The sequence below is a fragment of the Salvia splendens genome, chromosome 11, assembly GCF_004379255.2.
Source record: "Salvia splendens isolate huo1 chromosome 11, SspV2, whole genome shotgun sequence".
NCBI classification, from domain to species: Eukaryota; Viridiplantae; Streptophyta; class Magnoliopsida; order Lamiales; family Lamiaceae; genus Salvia; species Salvia splendens.
This window is the reverse complement of record NC_056042.1, coordinates 15,978,932-15,997,199: the sequence shown is the minus strand read 5'-3', so window position 1 is coordinate 15,997,199 and position 18,268 is coordinate 15,978,932. Positions and strand designations below refer to the sequence as shown.

General features: G+C 36.7%; 1 pseudogene; it reads right to left on the bottom strand.

Annotated features, from left to right (window-relative positions):
* LOC121755593 overlaps window positions 1-18,268 on the bottom strand; it is a 37,401-nt pseudogene that overhangs the window by 7,927 nt on the left and 11,206 nt on the right.

Sequence of the window (18,268 nt, the reverse complement as noted above, 5' to 3'; positions counted from 1 at the left end):
CTAAGCCTACAAGATGGCTCTATAAAGATCCTAACTGGGGTGAGGTATATTCCAGAAGTAAAGAGGAACCTCATCTCATTGGGAATGCTGGAACAGGCTAAGAAGGCTAAGAAGGCACCCTATCCTACAGGTATTCACTCTTCTACAGCCCCTTTAGACTACATACATAGTGATCTTTGGGGGCCTTCACCGGTGTGTTCAATTGGTGGAGGAAAGTATTATCTAGCTATCATTGATGACTATACAAGGAAGTTGTGGGTATATATTCTTAAAGAAAAATCTGAAACACTCACAAAGTTCAAGATATGGTGTAAGGAGGTTGAGCTAGAGAAGGGTAGAAGTGTTAAATGCTTAAGGACAGACAATGGCCTAGAGTTCTTGTCTGCTGAGTTTGATCTGTTTTGTAAAGAGAAGGGTATGAAGAGGCACCGGACTGTTCCTGGTAATCCTCAGCAAAATGGTGTTGTGGAGAGGATGAATAGGACAATCCTAGAGAGGGTGAGGTGCCTACTTCTTGGGTCTGGTTTGAGCAGCAGATTCTGGGGTGAGGCTGTGTATACAGCAGCCTATCTCATCAATAAATGCCCATCTACTGCCCTGAAATCTGAAACTCCTGATTACATGTGGTATGGAGCTCACAGTGACTACTCAAAATACAAGGTGTTTGGGTGTGCAGCCTATGCTCATGCTAGGCAAAGTAAGCTTGAAGCTAGGGCTCTGAAATGTATCTTGCTGGGGTATCAGAGAGGTGTTAAGGGGTATAGGCTCTGGTGTATTGAGCCCGGTAAGCAGAAGGTCTTGGTGAGTAGGGATGTGGTGTTCTTGGAGGATCAGATGCCATTCCTGAAAGATAAGCCGGACTCCAATGAAGATGAGGGTGATTTCTTCAAGGTGGAGCCTGTGGGGGTTGGCCTAGGAGCAGGTGGAGTTATTGACTCAGGGAGTGAGTCTGATTCAGATAAAGAAGAGGCTCCAACTCAGGGCAACCAGGCTGGTGAGTCTATATCAGACTCTATCAGGGACTATCAGCTTGCAAGGGACAGAGTTAGAAGAGAAACAAGGCCCCCAACAAAGTTCTCTGATGTTGTGTATTATGCTCTGTGTGCAGCTGAAGGTATTGATGGTGCAGATCCACTCACATATAAAGAAGCTATGCAGAGTAAAGATAGAGAAAGATGGATTGAAGCCATGAATGAGGAAATAGAGTCTTTACTCAAGAACAAAACATGGATTTTGGTGGACAAATCCAAGCTGAATACAGATGGAAAGGAGAGGAAGCTGATCAGTTGCAAGTGGTTGTTTAAAAAGAAGGTAGAAACCACTGATAAAGACAGAATCAGGTTCAAGGCAAGGCTGGTGGCTAGAGGCTTTACACAGCAGGAGGGAATCGATTTCAATGAAGTGTTTGCACCTGTTGTGAAGCACACTTCGATTAGGATTCTATTGGCTGTGGTGAATCAGCTTGACTGGGAGCTACAACAGCTTGATGTGAAGACAGCCTTCCTCAATGGAGATCTAGAGGAAACTATCTTCATGGAACAGCCAGAGGGCTATGTGAAGATTGGAGAAGAAGGCAAGGTGTGCCTGTTACAGAAAAGTCTTTATGGACTTAAGCAAAGTCCTAGACAGTGGAATAAGAAGTTTGATGCACAGATGAAGAAGATTGGCTTCTCCAAGTCAGAATATGATGATTGCATCTACATCAAGAAGGCAGGCAAGACTCCCATTGCCTACCTATTACTCTATGTGGATGATATGCTACTTGCAGGGCCTTCTATGACAGAAATTCAGAAAGTTAAACAAGATCTGAAGTCAAGCTTTGAAATGAAGGATCTAGGAGAGTCAAGGAAGATCCTAGGCATACATATTCAGAGAGATAGAGGCTGCAAGAAGCTGTGGATGCTGCAAACTGACTATATTGAGAAAGTTTTGCAGAGATTCAAAATGGAAAATGCAAAAGCTGCATCAACTCCTCTGTCCCAGAGTTTTAAGCTATCAAAGGAACAAGCCCCTAAAACTAAGCAAGAGGCTGATGAGATGGAGGCTATCCCTTATGCTAGTGTGGTTGGAAGTGTTATGTACACTATGATTTGTACAAGACCAGATTTGGCTCATGCTATCTCAGTGACTAGCAGATACATGGCAGACCCGGGGAAGGAGCATTGGAATGCTCTTAAGTGGATATTGAGGTACATGAAGTCAACTAAGGACTGGGGGATTGTGTTCAATGGCTGGGAAGGTGAATCTGAGGAGGTTGTGCAGGGCTATTGTGATGCAGACTATGCTGCAAACCTGGACAACAGAAAGTCCCAAACAGGTTATCTTTTCACCATGTTTGGAACTGTAATCAGCTGGAAGTCAGGGTTGCAAAGTGTTGTTGCTCTCTCAACAACAGAATCAGAGTATATAGCTCTCACTGCAGCTGTACAGGAGAGTTTTTGGATTCAGGGAGTGATTTCTGACTTTGGTTTTGACCAAAAGACAATGGTGATTCATTGTGACAGCAGCTCAGCTATGTGCTTGGCTAAACATCCGGGTTTTCATGAAAGGAGCAAGCACATAGACATAAAGTTGCATTTCATTAGAGATGAGATTGAAAAGGGGAGAGTGAAGGTGATTAAGATTAACACCTTGCACAATCCGGCTGACATGCTAACAAAGTCTCTAGGTAGAGACAAGTTTGATCATTGCAAGAAATGGATCAATGTTTGTGCAAGAACTGAGATGAGCCCTCAGGTGGAGAATTGTAATAATGGAGTGCTCATTTCAGTTGGAAGAAGCTCGGCTAGAAAGGAGTTCGGTAAGCTCGGCTTACCGAGCTGGAACTAGCCTGGAACTAGCCGAGAAGAAGAAGAAGGCAGAAGTCGGTAAGCTCAGCGGTAAAGAAGCTCGGTATGGAAGCTCGGTATGGAAGCTCGGTAAGGAAGCTCGGCGTTGAGCTGGAATGAGCCGAGAAGGAAGAGTTCGGTTGTAAGCCGAGAAGGAGTTCGGTATTGAGCCGAAGAAGGAGTTCGGTCTTGAACCGAGAAGGTAGAAGCAACCTAGCCGAACTAGCCGTTGGAGCAGCAGTTAGTTAGCTGAGATGTAGCGGTTATTCTTCTTGCTTTCTTGATTCTTCTTGTAGTTAGTTAGTAGCAGTTGCTACGTGATTATAGAGCTTTAAATAGCTCACCGTGTATGTAGTTTAGAGTAGAGTTTAATCAATAAAGAGTTTTCCAGTTTTATCTCCAAGATTATCATCTTCAATACTCAAAGTGTGAGTGTGTGTGTTTTCTGCATTGTGTGATCTCATACAACAGTGAGTGTGTGTGTGATCTTATTGAGTGTGTGAAAACCTTGTGTGCGTAAATCCCAACAAACATCATATTAAGCAATAATCAAAATTCACAGATGCATTTACAAGCTTAGGGAGTGACTGGACTGAGATTATATCTTATTAACTCTAAGGGCTGCCGGGTGTTATCTCTATTCCAACTCTAATTAGAAAAGGAAACAATTGCAAACCTAAATATGACATTTGTACAATTTACACATCAATGATAATCCCCTAGAATGAAAAATTCAAATAACTACTCAAAAACACATGTATTATCATTTTTATAGGGTAGTGTAATTTAAAAAATAATATGACACAGTTATGGACTAACCAGTAGTAGAGGCAATAAGAAGCGATAACTGGCCGAGAAATGAGTTCTCAGACCCCTGCAAGGTTGTCCGGGTGCTTGAATACTGTCAACTGCAACAACAATATTTTTTTTCTTTTTTCTTTTTCCTTTTTTTTCTTCTTTTTTTCTTTTTTTTCTATCTTTTCCTTTTTATCTTTTTTTTTCCTTTTTCCATCTTTTTTCCTTTTTTTCTTTTTTCTTTCCTTTTTTTTCTTCCTACAGTAATGTACACCTGTGATAACCTGCAAAATTCAAATATGTTGTGCAGGCAACACCAATTACTTGGTCACGATAATAACACCAACAATATGTTCTGCATAAAATAATATAAAAACCCTGGATTAAGTTGTGGACTTGTGGTCAAGGAAACCATAGCATACCTTCTTTAATGTTAAACAAAATTCAGAAAAATCAGTTGGAGCAATCTTTTTGGTGGATGCAAGTTCGGTTAGTTCAGAAACAACCATTTCCTCTCACACTGTTTAGAAGCTTTCTGAATATAAAACACAAAAAGTAGGAATAAAAAGGCTACATTAAATTATTGTTTGAATATTTGTTATAGGTAAATGACAAAGACAGGTCACTTACCACCCCTTCCCAAAATCCAGACTTCTCCAAAGGATTGAATGTATCAACTGGACACACAAGGTCATCATACTCATCTATCTCCTCAGGTGCTGACAGGGTTCTGAAAAATCAGCTGGAGCAATCTTTTTGGTGGATGCAAGTTCGGTTAGTTCAGCAACAGCCATTTCATATCACACCGTTTTGAAGCATTCTGAAAATAAAACACAAAAAGTATGAATAAAAGGTTAGATTAAATTATTTTTTGAATATTTGTTATAGGTAAATGATAAAGATAGGCCACGTACCACCCTTCCCAAAATTCAGACTTCTCCAGAGGATTGAATGTATCAACTGGACAAACAAGGTCATCATACTCATCTATCTCCTGATGTCAAGGAAGATATCTTAAGAGTCGTAAAAGATAGTTATAAATCTAAGCCTCTAAACAAGAAGGTATAATAGCAGTATCATTTACAAAGCCAGCTTCAATTTTTAAAGCTTAAGATGGTTGGGCCAAAACAGTGTTGCACATAAAATTGGGGTTCAAGTAAAACCTAGAACCTAATGAGGATTGGGATAGGCCAGGGGGTGGACAGATTTTACAAAAGTAAGAGACAGCATTGAATTGCCTCAATCCTAAGCTACGTGGGGAGTTCACAACATTGGCCAGAAACATTGTTCAAATGCCAAACAATGACTACACTGTACACATACCATCAGCTACACTCTCCTCAGTGGGTACAGAACCCACAGCCTTAGGAGAAGCTCCTCTGGTTCGAGCTCCTTGTCCTGCTGGAAAATAGAAAATGCAAGATATAATGATCTCGATCATAAGAAAATTCATTTTATACATGTTGCATCCAAAAGTAACAATCATAAATCATCCAAAAAAGTAACAACCTTTTGCAATCTTTGCTTCTTGTCTTCCTTTAGTGCTAAAACAGCCTCGCCAGCTCAGCAAGGGTGTCATTGCAGATGCTTCTGACTGAACACTAGTTGCGTCATTCAGCCTTGGATGTACTTCTGTGACAATAGTAAAGAAGTCCATGCCAAGGACAGCACAAAGATTGTGACTGTGGTGACAAGTCAATAACCTTGTGCAGCCTGTCACTTTAGAAAACCAAGATATACAAGCCAAGAACAGTTCACTGTTTAGACTTTAGAGAGATAGTCCAAAAGCATTTACCAAACTCAGCATGAAAAAAAGTAGTCACCTTTTCCTTTTGAAGATCTTGAAGCTGAGCATTAAACTCATCTATTTTTTTGATGGATAGATTGAACTCCTCAACTGTGATATTCTCACCCTGGACCCTAGTTCCAACAATCTCCGCAGATATCTTCTGTATTTGAGATTGAACATCAGAATTCTCTTTCGTCTTCTCATCCTTTTGTTTCCATAGTTTATCCGGTGCAGGAGCTATAGCTTGAAGCTGTTCCTTATTCGTTCCTGACGTCTTGTCAGGCTGCAAAAAAGTACACAAACCAAACATTGTAAATTTACTAATTGAGATTATCTTCAGCAACAATAATTTTACACATATGCCACTAGCTTGAAATGATTACCGCATTGCTATAACATCTAGAGCTTTAAGAAAATGTCATTAATGAATACCATGAGGTCCATCACTTACAATTCCGGCATAAGTCTTTTCTCCAAAAGCTGATAAGAGATTGGTGAGTTCAACTCAAGCCTCTAGCATCTGCCAGACTCTGAATAATGCAACAAAGATTCATTTCTGTGACAGAATTCAACAACTCAAGGGCAACTGAAACACTCAGCAAAGTACCCAAATTAGACTTCAATGAGGAATTACATGAAGTTGCTGCAGCAAAGATCCGCAAGTGGTTTGCTTCATATTCATTCTACTAGTGCAAAGGAAACCTGTAAAAAAAGATGAATCATGAATTCCACCATACCTCGTAGACACTGCAATCTGGCACAACTTACATCAGCAATAATTTCAGGATAAGGAGAAGAGTGCATATGGAATCACGGACACAATCTCATTAAAGGGCTAAGCTCTCCATATTATCAAATATTTTATAAATAACTATATCAAAGGCTACTGCACAGCCTAAAGAAATCATGAGCATTTAAGAACATTGAATGTGGTTTCAAAGTTACACGTTAGGCCCTAAGATACCAATCAATTTCATCCCATTGGTATGTCAGAAGATAATAGAAAATGATTCTAAATTTCATGATCTCTTCTTTATTTCAGATTATAGTCAAATCGTAATAGTGCTTCGCAATGAGCTCATTCCACAATAATGAGAAAAATATAGTTACGTTTGAAAATTTACCCCGTGGTTATAACTCCTCGAGGAGATTGAACCACACCTGAGAGTAAAATGACAAAGGTTAAAACATATTCCTATAAAAAAACATCAAATATAACTATAATTCAGTTACCCAATATATAACTAAATCAGGTGAGAGAACACATTATGCTACTAACTAACCTCCATGCATATATGGGAACATATTCCTTGTGAACCTTAAGTATGGTCGCTTTTAATACAGTAATGTAACACAGCTCAACGTCAACGATCTTACAAGAGGAACTTTGTTTTTCACTGCCACCTTCATATCTGCAAGAAAACTAATAATCAGTAGGATTAAACCCGTAGAAAGAACTCTCTCATTACAAACCAAAATCAAAACCACATCTTCTTTTGTTCCTTAATTAATCATGCATATAATTTATTGGTTCAAACAATAGGTAAGCCAAATTAGGTGATTTTGTAGTAATTTCAGAACATATTTCCAAGTAGGTAACAGAAACTACTAGAAAATACATTCATATCTTATGCAACTTAAGACCGTTAATTCCAGTGCTCGAGAACACTTCATTTAGTTAGCATGTGATCAATAACGCAGCACAAGGAGGCTTGCACAGTCCAGAACTGAAATAAAGGAAGATCATGCAACTATCCGGACTTGAGCATTGCCTGAAGAGTTGGGCAAGGGCCTCCGTTGAAGTAGGTTTCTTCCTTCTCCATCAATTTCTCCTACACATCGTCACCAAAATTCAACATCATATTAAGCAATAATCAAAACTCACAGATGCATTTACAAGCTTAGGGAGTGACTGGACTGAGATTATATATTATTAACTCTAAAGGCTGCCGGGTGTTATCTCTATTCCAACTCTAATTAGAAAAGGAAATAATTGCAAAACCTAAATATGACATTTGTACAATTTACACATCAACGATAATCCCCTAGAATGAAAAATTCAAATAACTACTCAAAAACACATGTATTATCATTTTTATAGGGCAGTGTAATTTTAAAAAAATATAACACAGTTATGGACTAACCAGTAGTAGAGGCAATAAGAAGCGACAACCGGCCGAAAAATGGGTTCTCAGACCCCTGCAAGGTCGCCTGGTGCTTTAACACCTTCAACTGCAACAACAAATTTTTTTTTCTTTTTTCTTTTTTTTCTTTATCTCTTCCTTTTTTTCTTTTCTTTCCTTTTTTCATTTTTTTTTCATACAGTAATGTTTACACCTGTGACAACCTGCAAAATTCAAAAGTGTTGTGCAGGCAACATCAATTACTTGGTCACGATAATAACACCAACAATATGTTCAGCATAAAATTAAAAAAAAAACTGGATTAAGTTGTGGACTTGTGGTCAAGGAAACCATAGCATACCTTCTTTAATGTTCAACAAAGTTCTGAAAAATCAGCTGGAGCAATCTTTTTGGTGGATGCAAGTTCGGTTAATTCAGCACCAGCCATTTCCTATCACACCGTTTTAAAGCTTTTTGGAAATAAAACACAAAAAGTACGAATAAAAGGCTAAATTAGATTATTTTTTGAATATTTGTTATTGGTAAACGATAAAGATGTTGGAATTTTAGTGTATTATATGAAAGTATTACTAAATACTTTATAATATATTAATGATATGATTTGCTGGTATTAAATGTATTAAGGTTATTATGAAACTCAGTATTTCATAATTCTGTTATACATTTAAATGACGTTAACTGTTTGGCAGTTAATAACAGTTTGTCATTAGCGCCAAAACTGCACAAAACAGTTACCCATTTTGGCGGTTAAATTAACTGTCGTGGCAGTTAATTCTGTAGTGTTGTGTATAAATATAAACAGAAATTCTAAACTAAAAGATATAGATGAATTTAGTCTTATCCGATCATAGATTTTGTATCCACAAAATACTTGATCTGAAAGTGTTTTTCACACGATTCTAAATTATCCAAGTATTCAATCTCTTTAAAAACCTACATATATTCCTACAAAGATCAAGTAAATTGTACAAGATGACTGGAGGAGAAACTGTGAGAGACATGGCATCCAGAATCACAAGACTCGACAAGTTTGAAGGGGTAGATTTCAGAAGATGGCAGAAAAAGATGCACTTCTTTCTGACATCAATGAAGGTGGTGTATGTTCTGAGTACCCCGATGCCTGTGTCTAATGAAGGAGAAGAAGAAACCCTGGAACAGACCAGAAGGAGAAAGAAGTGGGAAACTGATGACTACACATGCTTAGGGCACATCTTGACTGGTATGAATGATTCCCTGTTCGACATCTATCAAAATGCAGAATCTGCCAAGGAACTTTGGGATTCTTTGGAAGCCAAATACATGGCTGAAGATGCTTCAAGCCGGAAATTCCTTGTAAGTGATTTCAATAACTACAAAATGATAGACTCAAGGCCAGTTATGGAACAATACAATGAACTACTCCGGATTCTGGGACAGTTTGAACAACACCACATGAAAATGGATGAATCCATTTCTGTTTCCAGTGTGATTGACAAACTGCCCCCATCTTGGAGGGACTTTAAACACACCCTTAAACATCAAAAGGAAGAACTTTCCTTGGTCCAATTGGGCAGCCATCTCAGAATTGAAGAATCCTTAAGGAATCAAGAGAAAGGAAAACCCAAAGATAAGGGTGTGGCTGTTAATCCATCTGTTAACATGATGGATACTGGTAACAAGTCCAAAGGCAAAAGAAAGGGCAACTTTGGTGACAATTACACAAACAAGAAATCCAAATTTACTTGTTGGAAATGTGGAAAGGAGGGTCACTTTAAGAAGGACTGCAGAAGTGGTAAAAAGAACAAGAAGAATGGTGCAAGTTCTAGTAGAACCAAACCTGACAACTCTGGATCACAAGATCCGGATGCACAAAAGGGTATGGTTTTACCTTATCTTAATATTCCTAATTTAAACCAAATTTCTGAAACATCAACTGCAACTTATTTGCAGGATGATGAGAACAATTGGTGGGTTGATTCAGGGGCCACAAGTCATGTTTGCAAGGATAGAAGGTGGTTCACATCATTGCAAACTAATGTGGATGGGTCTGAAGTTAGAATGGGCAACAGGACTTCTGAATCAATTGAAGGAATAGGAAATATTAAGATAGTATTTACTTCTGGAAACTGTTTACTGTTAAGAAATGTATTGTATGTACCTAATGTTAGGAAAAACTTGTTGTCTAGTCCGGTTCTAAATAACCTTGGATATAAACAAGTTATTGAATCTAATAAATATGTATTATCTAAGCATGGTGTATTTGTTGGCTTTGGATATTTATGTGATGGAATGTTTAGGCTGAATCTTAATTTACCATTTAAAGACAAAAATGCCTTTGTCGTCACTTCTAGTAATTCTCCAAACTCTAAGCTTTGGCATGAAAGACTAGGACATGTGCACTATAAAAGAATTGTAGAAATGTCCAAAAACAGTCTTATTCCTGCATTTACTGTCAACAATGACAGATGTAAAACATGCATGTTAACCAAAATAACCAGGCTCCCATTTAAGGATGTTGTTAGGGAATCTAAACCTTTGCAATTAATCCACAGTGATTTATGTGACTTTCACTCAACCCCATCTATGGGAAATAAAAGGTATGTCATTACTTTCATAGATGATTCAACTAGGTATTGTTATGTATATCTTCTAAACACCAAAGATGAGGCTTTGGACAAATTTAAGATATACAAAACAGAGGTTGAACTCCAAAAGGGTGAGATGATTAAAGTGTTTAGATCAGATAGGGGAGGTGAGTATTATGACCCTGAATACTTTCAATCAGTTGGAATAATACATCAAGTAACAGCCCCATATACCCCACAACAAAATGGAATTTCAGAAAGGAAAAATAGAGTGCTAAAGGAAATGGTAAACTCTATGCTTTCTTATTCTGGTTTAAATGAAGGATTTTGGGGAGAAGCTATGTTAACAGCCTGTTACATTTTAAATAGGGTACCAAACAACAAAAGTAAGGCAACTCCCTATGAATTATGGTTTGGAAAACCTCCAAACCTGAGTTACTTTAAGGTTTGGGGCTGCAGGGCTGTGGTCAGGTTAAATGATCCTAAAAGAAAAACCTTAGGTGAAAAAGGAATTGACTGCATTTTCATTGGATATGCACAACATTCTAAAGCTTATAGGTTCTTTGTCCTAGAACCAAACAAAGCTGTTTCTGTGAATTCTGTTATGGAATCCAGAGATGCTATATTTGATGAAAATAGATTCACTTCTATTTCAAGACCTAAGGATTTAAACCCAATTCAAGAAAACAGAATGTTGAATGATCAACAAGATTCTGATGAACCTTCTACTCAGCATTGGGTAAGAAGAAGTGTAAGACCAAGGAAACCTGTGGGCATGGATGGAAATTTTCAGCTCCATTTGATTGAAGGATCGAGAGATGAGATTCAATCTCAGTACTTCTATTGTTTCAACATAGAAGAAGATCCTAAGACATTCAATGAAGCTATGAATTCTAGAGATGTGTCATTTTGGAAGGAAGCCATTGATGATGAAATGGATTCCATTCTGCAAAATAACACATGGGAATTGACTGATTTACCCCTTGGTTGTAAACCTCTGGGATGTAAATGGATTTTCAAGAAAAAAATGAAAACTGATGGGTCAATTGATAAATTCAAGGCAAGGCTTGTGATTCAAGGTTTTAGACAAAAGGAGGGCATAGATTATTTTGACACCTATGCACCTGTGGCTAGGATTTCAACCATAAGGCTGCTAGTAGCTATGGCTGCTATTCATAAACTTTTAATCCATCAAATGGATGTAAAGACAGCATTTTTAAATGGAGACTTGAATGAAGAAGTCTACATGAAACAGCCTGAAGGATTTATACTTCCTGGTAATGAATACAAAGTGTGCAAATTGGTAAAATCCTTGTATGGATTGAAACAAGCACCTAAGCAATGGCATCAAAAGTTTGATGACACTGTTTTATCAAATGGATTCACACTGAATCAAGCAGATAAATGTGTTTATTCCAGATTTGACAAATCAGGAAATGGGGTCATCATTTGTCTTTATGTTGACGACATGCTCATCTTTGGAACCAGTCAAGATCAGATTGATCAAACCAAAGATTTTCTATCTTCTAAGTTTTCTATGAAAGACTTAGGAGAGGCAGAGGTCATTTTGGGAATTAGGATCAAAAGAAATTCCTCTAAGGAGATTTCTATCTCTCAATCTCACTATATTGAGAAGGTGTTGAAGAAATTCAATCATGGTGACTGTGCACCCGTTAGTACTCCTATTGATCCCAATATCAAATTATTGCCAAACAAAGGCAATGCAATTTCGCAATTGGAATACTCAAAGGCCATTGGCTGTCTGATGTATGCAATGATTAGTACAAGGCCTGATATTGCATTTGCAGTGGGAAAATTGAGTAGGTATACTCATAATCCTAGCATTCATCACTGGCAGGCCATAAGGAGGGTGTTTAAGTATTTGAAAGGAACACAGAATTATTGCTTGGCTTACAATGAATTTCCGTCTGTTTTAGAAGGATATTCGGATGCTAGTTGGATTACTAACTTAGAAGATCATTCCTCAACAAGTGGATGGATATTTCTACTTGGAGGAGGAGCAATCTCTTGGGCATCAAAGAAGCAAACATGCATAACAAATTCAACCATGGAGTCTGAATTTGTTGCATTAGCAGCAGCAGGCAAAGAGGCTGAGTGGTTAAGGAATTTAATCTATGAAATTCCTCTGTGGCCAAAACCTATCTCACCTATATCCATGAGGTGTGATAGTGCTGCTACATTGGCTAAGGTATATAGTCAAGTTTACAATGGCAAGTCTAGACATTTAGGTGTTAGACATAGCATGGTTAGGGAATTGATCACGAATGGTGTGATATCAGTAGAATTTGTTGGGACTCAACAAAATCTGGCAGATCATCTAACCAAGGGTTTAGCAAGAGACTTAGTGCACAAGTCTGCTAAAAGGGTGGGTTTAAAGTTCATATAATTCTAATGTTTGGATACCCAATTTCCTTTTAACTAAATGTTAAATGTGAAATTCAATGTGGAAAGCCAAACAGTAGGATTTGACACATGTTTAATCACTCAAGGTATGTGTTTACAACTGTCAGCATAACTAAGGTTGAAGTTTCACTTCTTAATAATCTTTTGACAAGTGTTTTGGCAGAACAAGATGAAAAGATTACCTATATGAACATGGAATCCAAGTTGTTCCAGTAAAGCTTTGGACTTAGCTTTATACATGTTCATTGAAGGATAAGGACACTAGACTTGTTTTAAATAAGTGTCATGTTTAGATTTTAGTTTGAAAATTGTGTGTATGTTAAATCTGATATTCAATGTAATAATAAGAGTTCAATTCTCAGAACACTCTTATATTCGAATATTTGTATATTAACATGCTAAGATGAAAATTCAATCCTTAGGATATTTTCATTTATGCACAATTTTATTTTCTGTTTTGTTTTATGGTAACACTAAAATGGGGGAGGAATGTTGGAATTTTAGTGTATTATATGAAAGTATTACTAAATACTTTATAATATATTAATGATATGATTTGCTGGTATTAAATGTATTAAGGTTATTATGAAACTCAGTATTTCATAATTCTGTTATACATTTAAATGACGTTAACTGTTTGGCAGTTAATAACAGTTTGTCATTAGCGCCAAAACTGCACAAAACAGTTACCCATTTTGGCGGTTAAATTAACTGTCGTGGCAGTTAATTCTGTAGTGTTGTGTATAAATATAAACAGAAATTCTAAACTAAAAGATATAGATGAATTTAGTCTTATCCGATCATAGATTTTGTATCCACAAAATACTTGATCTGAAAGTGTTTTTCACACGATTCTAAATTATCCAAGTATTCAATCTCTTTAAAAACCTACATATATTCCTACAAAAGATAGGCCACGTACCACCCTTCCCAAAATTCAGACTTCTCCAAAGGATTGAATGTATCAACTGCACAAACAAGGTCATCATACTCATCTATCTCCTGATGTCAGGGACGATATCTTAGAGTCGTAAAAGACAGCTATAAATCTAAGCCTCTAAACAAGAAGGTATAATAGCAGTATCATTTACAAAGTCAGCTTCAATTTTTAAAGCTTAAGATGGTTGAGCCAAAACAGTGTTGCACATAAAATTGCAGTTCAAGCAAAACCTAGAACCTAATTGAGGATTGGGATAGGCCAGGGGGTGGATAGATTTTGCAAAAGTAAGAGACAGCATTGAATTGCCTCAATCCTAGGCTACGTGGGGAGTTCACAACATTGGCCAGAAACATTGTTCAAATGCAAAACAATGACAACACTGTACACATACCATCAGATACACTCTCCTCAGTCGGTACAGAACCCACAACCTTAGGAGAAGCTCTTCTGGTTCGAGCACCTTGTCCTGCTCAGACCGGAAAAATAGAAAATGCAAGATATAATGATCTCGATCATAAGAAAATTCATTTTATACAAGTTGCTTTTTAAATAGAGAATGAGAGTTGCATACGTTAAATAAATAATAAGAAAATTCATTTTATACAAGTTGCATCCAAAAGTAACAATCATAAATCATCCAAAAGTAACAACCTTTTGCAATCTTTGCTCCTTGTCTTCCTTTAGTGCTAAAACAGTCTAGCCAGCCCAGCTAGGGTGTCATTGCATATGCTTTTTGAAATCTCCGTAGTTTATCTTCTATATTTGACATTGAACACCAGAAAACTCTTTATCTTCTCATCCTTTTGTTTCCATAGTTTATCCAGTGCAGGAGCTATAGCTTCAAGCTGTTCCTTGTTTATTCCTAGGCTGCAAAAAAGTAAATAAACCAAACATTGTAAATTTTACTAACTAAGATACTCTTCAGCAAAAATAATTCTACAAAAAATTTACTGATTGCAACATTACTATATCATTTACAGCTTTAAGAAAATGTCATTATCGAACACCATGAGGTTCATCACTTACAATTCCGACATAAGTCTTTTCTCCAAAAGCTGATAATAGATTGGTGAGTTCAACTCTAGCATCTGCCAATGTCTGAAAAAGGTGGGCTCTAGATTTCACAGTCAGGTAAACTTTCCTCTTGTACACATCCAAGTACTATTAATCCAATTGAGAAGAATTTTGTCTCGTTCTTCGTCATTTTCACCAACTTCATCCCAAATTTTCTGCAGGAAAAAAGATTCATTTCTGTGTCAGAATGCAACTACTCGAGGGCAACTGAAACACTCAGCAAAGATCCTAAATTAACCTTCAACGAGAAATTACCTGCAGATATCTTCTGTATTTGAGATTGAACATCAGAATATTCTTTTGTCTTCTCATCCTTTTGTTTCCATAGTTTATCCAGTGCAGGAGCTACAGCATGAAGCTGTTCCTTATTCGTTCCTGACGTCTTGTCGGGCTACAAAAAAGTACACAAACCAAACATTGTAAATTAACTAATTGAGATTATCTTCAGCAACAATAATTTTACACATATGCCACTAGCTTGAAATGATTACCGCATTGCTACAACATCTAGAGCTTTATGAAAACGTCATTAGTGAATACCATGAGGTCCATCACTTACAATTCCGGCATAAGACTTTTCTCCAAAAGCTGATAAGACATTCGTGAGTTCAACTCTAGCATCTGCCAGTCTCTGAATAATGCAACAAAGATTCATTTCTGTGACAGAATTCAACAACTCAAGGGCAACTGAAACACTCAGCAAAGATCCCAAATTGGACTTCAAAGAGGAATTACATGAAGTTGCTGCAGCAAAGATCCGCAAGTGGTTTCTTCATATTCATTCTACTAGTTCAAAGGAAACCTGTAAAAAAAGATGAATCATGAATTCCACCATACCTCGTAGACACTGCAATCTGGCACAACTTACATCAGCAATAATTTGAGGATAAGGAGAAGAGTGCATATGGAATCACGGACACAATCTCATTAAAGGGCTAAGCTCTCCATATTATCAAAGATTTTATAAATAACTATATCGAAGGCTACTGCACAGCCTAAAGAAATCATGAGCATTTAAGAACATTGAATGTGGTTTCAAAGTTACACGTTAGGCCCTAAGATACCAATCAATTTCATCCCGTTGGTATGTCAGAAGATAATAGAAAGTGATTCTAAATTTCATGATCTCTTCTTTATTTCAGATTATAGTCAAATCATAGTAGTGCTTCGCAATAGCTCATTCCACAATAATGAGAAAAAAATAGTTACGTTTGAAAATTTACCACGTGGTCATAACTCCTCGAGAAGATTGAACCACACCTGAGAGTAAAATGACAAAGGTTAAAATATTTTCCAATAAAAAAACCTCAAATATAACTATAATTCAGTTACCCAGTAGTATATAACTAAATCAGAAGCCAAACCCTAAACAGCATCTAGATTTTTCTGGAGACTTCTCCAAGGGTCTCATACCAACCATCTAAATAACATAGATGTCAAAACAGCTAAATAGGAAATTTAAAAGTAATGAGATGTAGATGGACAATCTTGAAATAATTACCTTGGAAATAGCCGCTAAAGCTGAGAAAGCTGCATTCCTCACACATCAGGAGTTCCATCATTAGGGACTGATAATCCATGCAGATAAATTTAGAGAACACAAAAAGTTTCTAATGATACAATGATAAATTAAACAATTTGAATAGTGGCTCAACACAAAAAGAATTTCATGCTTTTTGAAACAATGTACATATAGCTAAGCAAAATCTATAAATAAGACATAAAGTTATTTACATCAGAGCTATTCAATTCAAACAATATGATTATGAGACATATTATTGATTTAATAATCAATATCAGGTGTGAAGAAGTAATTGATTAAAAAAATCAAAAAATAAATATGTATAGTTGAGAGAACACATTATGGTACTAACTAACCTCCATACATATGGGAACATGTTCCTTGTGAACCTTAAGTATGGTTGCTTTGTCACTGTTTTAATACAGAATGTAACACATCTGAATGTCAACGATCTTACAAGAGGAACTTTATTTTTCACTGCCACCTTCATATCTGCAAGAAAACTAATAATTAAACCTGTAGAAAGAACTCTCTCATTACGAACCATAATAAAAACCACATCTTCTTTTATTCCTTGATTAACCATGCATATAATCTATTGGTTCAAACCATAGGTAAGCCGAATTAGGTGATTTTGTGAATATTTCGGAACATATTTCCAAGTAGGTAATTGAAACCACTAGAAAATACATTCATATCTTATGCAACTTGAGACCGTTAATTCCAGTGTCCGAGAACACTTCATTTAGATAGCATGTGCCAGAACTGAAATAAAGGAAGATCATGCCTTCAACAGTGTCAGTTAGACTCAACCATCCGGGCATGTGCATTGCCTGAAGAGTTTCGGTAAGGGCCTCCGTTGAAGTAGGTTTCTTCCTTCTCCTTCAATTTCTCCTACACATCGTCACCAAAATTCAACATCATATTAAGCAATAATCAAAACTCACGGATGCATTTACAAGCTTAGGGAGTGACTGGACTGAGATTATATATTATTAACTCTAAGGGCTGCCGGGTGTTATCTCTATTCCAACTCTAATTAGAAAAGGAAATAATTGCAAAACCTAAATATGACATTTGTACAATTTACACATCAACGATAATCCCCTAGAATGAAAAATTCAAATAACTACTCAAAAACACATGCATTATCATTTTTATAGGGCAGTGTAATTTAAAAAATAATATAACACAGTTATGGACTAACCAGTAGTAGAGGCAATAAGAAGCGACAACTGGCTGAAAAATGGGCTCTCAGACCCTGCAAGGTTGCCTGGTGCTTTAATACCTTCAACTGCAACAACAATATTTTTTTTCTTTTTTTTTCCTTTTTTTTCTTTTTTTCTTTTTTTTCTTTATCTTTTCCTTTTTTCTTTTTTTTTCCTTTTTTTCATCCATTTTCCTTTTTTTCTTTTTTTTTCCTTTTTTTTTCTTCGTACAGTAATGTTTACACCTGATAACCTGCAAAATTCAAAAATGTTGTGCAGGCAACACCAATTACTTCGTCAAAATAATAACACCACCAATATGTTCTGCATAAAATTATAAAAAAAATAATTGGATTAAGTTGTGGACTTGTGGTCAAGGAAACCATAGCATACCTTCTTTAATTTTCAACAAAGTTCTGAAAAATCAGCTGGAGCAATCTTTTTTTGGTGGATACAAGTTCAGTTAGTTCAGCAACAGCCATTTCCTCTCACAGCATTTTGAAGCTCTCTGAAAATAAAACACAAAATGTATGAATAAAAGGCTACAATAAATTATTTTTTGAATATTTGTTATAGGTAATGACAAAGATAGGACACTTACCACCCCTTCCCAAAAATCCAGACTTCTCCAAAGGCTTGAATGTATCAACTGGACAGACAAGGTCATCATACTCATCTATCTCCTGAGGTGCTGACAGGGAAGCTATCTTAGGCACGTAAAAGTCAGCCATAGATCTAAGCCTCTAAACATGAAGGTACAATAGCAGTATCATTTACATAGCCAGCTTCAATTTTTAAAGCTTAAGAAGGTTGGGCCAGAAACAGTGTTGCACATAAAATTGAGGTTCAAGCAAAACCTAGAACCTAATCGAGGATTGGGATAGGCCAGAGGGTGGACAGATTTTGCAAAAGTAAGAGACAGCATTGAATTGCCTCAATCCTAGGCTACGTGGGAAGTTCACAACATTGGCCAGAAACAT